This window comes from Tupaia chinensis, unplaced genomic scaffold (genome assembly GCF_000334495.1).
Source record: "Tupaia chinensis unplaced genomic scaffold, TupChi_1.0 Scaffold000154_1, whole genome shotgun sequence".
In the NCBI taxonomy this organism is placed as follows: Eukaryota; Metazoa; Chordata; class Mammalia; order Scandentia; family Tupaiidae; genus Tupaia; species Tupaia belangeri.
Genome location: NW_006159625.1, coordinates 3,122,843 through 3,127,285, shown reverse-complemented (window position 1 = coordinate 3,127,285; position 4,443 = coordinate 3,122,843). Strand labels below are relative to the sequence as shown.

The following is a 4,443-nucleotide window of genomic DNA, read 5'->3' as shown; positions in this document are numbered from 1 at the left end:
AAAAGTGAAAAATCCCCACTACCCACGCCCCACCAGGTGGTATGGCCACGTTGCAAGCCCTTCTCCAGTCTCCTCTCAGAATTTTGGACATGGATGTACACATGCCCTGTGTGATTTTCAAGTCACTAGGTCTGAAACTTGAAGAGCAAAGTCAGCCATGTGAGATCCAGTGCCTTAACCTCCACGCCACCTGCTGGCCCAAGTTTTTATTTTTAAAAGGATCCTTTGACTATTTTTTTTAATTGCCGAAGGGTGCATGCACTTACCAGGGACAGACAGAGAGAAAGAGACACACACACACACACAGAGAACCCTCCAATATCACACCACAATCCTTTTCCCTACTAGTCCATTCCCGTCAGGAATTTGGACATACATGCACACAGGCCCAACACGTTTTTTAAGCTGACATGGGCCAGGATTCAGGTGGCCATGTGGGATCTAGTTCTATTAACCACTGTATTGAAGGCCAGTCACCCTCTGGCTATTGGCTACTGTTTGAAGAAGTAAATAGATTTGAGCCATATTTCAGAGGTTGAGCATATGGAAATTGCTTTTCTAACTATGGAAAAGTTAGAAAGTTTCTATGGAACTTGCTTGCTTCCTCATAAAATCTGTAGCAAGCAGATGAGGATATCAAAGATGATTTTTAGATTTTTGGTTTGAGCAACTGACTGACTGATAGTGTCATTTACTGAGAAAAAGAAGATAGAGGCAGAAGAACAAGTTTTGGAGAGAAAATTAAGAGTTCTGTTTGGCCACTGAAATGTTTGATGCTTATCAGACATCTGAGTAGTGATGTCAGGTTGGCAGTTGGAAATTCAAGTCTGTAACTCAAGGGGAGGCAGGGTGTGGTCAGGGTTGGAGATATATAGTTTTATATCATGGGCAATACATAATAATTAAATTCATGGGACTCCATGAGCTTACCTTAAGAGAGAATATACAATGAGAAGCCCTTCCCCCTCATTCTATGGCTGACAAAACTATGCTAAGAAAATCAGTGTCCCAAGTGTTCATAGCCAACTAGTACCCAAATCTAATTCCTGGACAGAATAATTACTGAGGGATTCAGGGTGCAGGACTTTCAGCAATAAAACCATGAAAGTCCCAGACAACCAAGAACAAATCGATCAACCTATTCCTAGACCAAGATTGTCTAACCATTTTCTCCTTTGGTGACAGCAGTTGAGATGGAAGTGATTACCATGAGTGGCTGTTTATACTCGTCTTCAAAGGAAGATTGTTTTCATTCTGTTCATTCTTCTCTGTCAATGAATGTCAATGAAATATTATGTTCATTTTGAAGAAGATTTAACTTTTCCCAGGAGAAAATTAGAGTGGCAATTACAATGTTTCCTTGTTCTTTCTGGAATAATCAGGGCAGAAAAGATCATCTTTCTGATGGTACTACGTGATTAATTTTCAGGGTGAAGTTGAAATTTCAGTTGGTGGGAGAGGGGAAGGAAAAAATAAAGTGTTCCAAACTGAGCTCAACATCTCCCCCAACTCAGCTACCCTTTCTGACCAGCTATACTTCCTAACTCTTTTGCTTATACTGCTGTCCTGCTATCATATCCTTTCTTTCCTATCCTCTTGTCTTTATTTCTCTCTTCCTGATGTCAATTCTATTTCTTAGCTCTATAAATTTCCCTCACCAGTGTGTTTACATCTGACACTCAGTAGCCCACTGTTCACCAGACTGCTCAGAACAGGAATCCTGGGGTCACTCTTGGGCTATCCCTTCTCCCTCTGTTATTGAATTTTGTTTCACACACATCCCACTTTCCCAAATGCCTCTCAGCTCTATCTTTTCTTCTAATGTCTTATCAATTTATTAGCCTATTAGGTGCCAAGAAATCTATTTCATTGTCAGAGTTATTCTGGGATATTATTATAATCCCCACTTTAAAGAGGAGAAACAGAGGTTAAGAGTTATCACATAACTTGCATAAGGTCATTTAATTAGACATTCTGAGCTGGCTTTTAAACCCAGGACTCTCTGATATTAACTAATCTATGATATCAACCTACTAGACAACAATCAGACAACAACTTATAGTCTGAATAGCCTGTACTTTATGCAACTGTCTTTTACTAAGAACTTGAGCTGTTGATCTGAAGCTGTGAGAATTAGCCTTTTGGAAGAAGATGAAGATATCAAAGGAACCATGGATATTTGTCCTGGAAAAGGTACAATTTGGAAGACTCATTCAACCATGAATCTTAGTAAGATATTCCAGGTGACAGCTCAGGAAAGAACGGCCAGTTTGTAGCCTGAGTACAAAATTCTCCCACTGAAGTCTTAACTTTGAAAGTTCCACCTCATTTGAAGCACCATCCATGGGCCTGAGAAGGGAACTAAGACTTGGACTATCCACTGACTTCAGCTTCCACCCAACCATCTTATTAGAATGATGGAATCTAGGCTCTCTGCTCCTCCCCGTTCGACAGACAGCCACGTCCTCCCGTGCAGTGCCAGCCGCGTCCCGGAGACACGATGGTGAAGGTCAGAGTAAACGGATTTGGCGGTATTGGGCGCCTGGTCACCAGGGCTGCCTTCAATTCTGGCAAAGTGGATGTCGTGGTCATCAACGACCCCTTCATTGACTTGAACTACATGGTCTACATGTTCCAGTATGATTCCACCCATGGCAAGTTCAACGGCACCGTCAAGGCCAAGAACGGGAAGCTTGTCATCAACGAGAAGTCCATACCACCTTCCGGGAGCGAGATCCCGCCAACATCAAATGGGGTGATGCTGGTGCTGAGTATGTTGTGGAGTCCACCGGTGTCTTCACCACCAAGGAGAAGGCTGGGGCTCACTTGAAGGGTGGGGCCGAAAGAGTCATCATCTCTGCCCCCTCCGCGGACGCCCCCATGTTTGTGATGGGCGTGAACCACGAGAAGTATGACAGCTCTCTGAAGATCGTCAGCAATGCCTCCTGCACCACCAACTGCTTGGCCCCCCTGGCCAAGGTCATCCACGACAACTTCGGCATCATGGAGGGACTCATGACCACAGTCCATGCCATCACTGCCACCCAGAAGACTGTGGAGGCCCCTCAGGGAAGCTGTGGTGTGATGGCCATGGGGCTGCCCAGAACATCATCCCAGCATCCATCGGGCTGCCAAGGCTATGGGCAAGGTCATTCCAGGGCTGAACGGGAAGCTCACCGGCATGGCCTTCCGTGACCCCACCCCCAACGTGTCGGTCATGGACCTGACCTGCCACCTGGAGAAAGCTGCCAAATACGATGACATCAAGAAGGTGGTGAAGCAGGCATCGCAGGGCCCCCTGAAGGGCATCCTGGGCTAAACTGAGGACCAGGTCCTCTCCTGTGTCTTCAACAGCGACACCCACTTCTCTACCTTCGATGCTGGGGCTGGCATTGCCCTCAATGACCACTTTGTCAAGCTCATCTCCTGGTATGACAATGAATTTGGCTACAGCAACAGGGTGGTGGACCTCATGGTCCACATGGCCTCCAAGGAATAGAGCTCCCGACCACCAGCCCCGCTCAGTCCCCACCACACTGAGAAGCTCCCCTCCTTGACAGTTTCCATCCCAGACCCCTGCAGAAGGGAGGGGCTGAGGAGCCCTCCTTGTCACGAACCATCAATAAAGTACACTGTATCAGCCAGGTCAAAAAAAAAAAAAAGAATGATGGAATCTAAAAAAACGGTAAGCATGGGATGATGAGTTTGGGAGCACCAAAAAGAAAAAAGAGCATACTAAAATTTTAAAGAATTTTGAAAGAGAAAAAGAAGCTAAACATTTTCAAGAAGTTGTGGAAAGATTATGAAGATAGCTTTTTGGAAATTACATAATAATTCCTATAACAAGTTTTTGCCAAAAAGCAGACCAAAACAAATTATATGATGTAAAACTGTTTTTGAACTTTTTACAAAAAAAGTGAGGTGTTGGGGACCAGCAGGTGGTGTGGTGGTTGAGGTCCTGAACTCCCACATGACCAACCTTGGTTTAAGTGCTGAACCTGATGGCTTGCTTTCTTACTTTCTCTCTCTCTCTCTTTGTGTCTCTCTGATGAGTACATATGCCCTGTAGCAAAATAAATAATAATAAGTAAAATTAAATAAATATTTAAAAACAATAAGTGAGGTGTAAAGAGTAAAGGTCTATTTCTATCTTTACTCAAATATCTTTAAGTTCCATTAAATACGTACTGTCCGTTGTAGAGGGGGCAGAGCCGTGACTGGAAAGAACTCATCTTGAGTTCAAATAGAAAGGTGGTGGAGATTGTACTTGGTTCTGAAACTAATACTAACATCAGCCCATAAACTGAGGTTTTCAAGAAAGATTAGCCACACTTTTTTTTTTTAGTTCTACAATTCGAATTCTACTATAATTTTCCTTCTTCCAGGTAAAAGACACTAATCTTCATATACTGGGGTTCCTGTCTTTTCTGCGTCACATCTGCA

General features: G+C 43.8%; 1 pseudogene; it reads left to right on the top strand.

Annotated features, from left to right (window-relative positions):
• The first annotated feature begins 2,433 nt into the window (after window positions 1-2,433).
• Window positions 2,434-3,640, top strand: LOC102493078 (glyceraldehyde-3-phosphate dehydrogenase-like; annotated as a pseudogene).
• The last annotated feature ends 803 nt before the right edge of the window (window positions 3,641-4,443 follow it).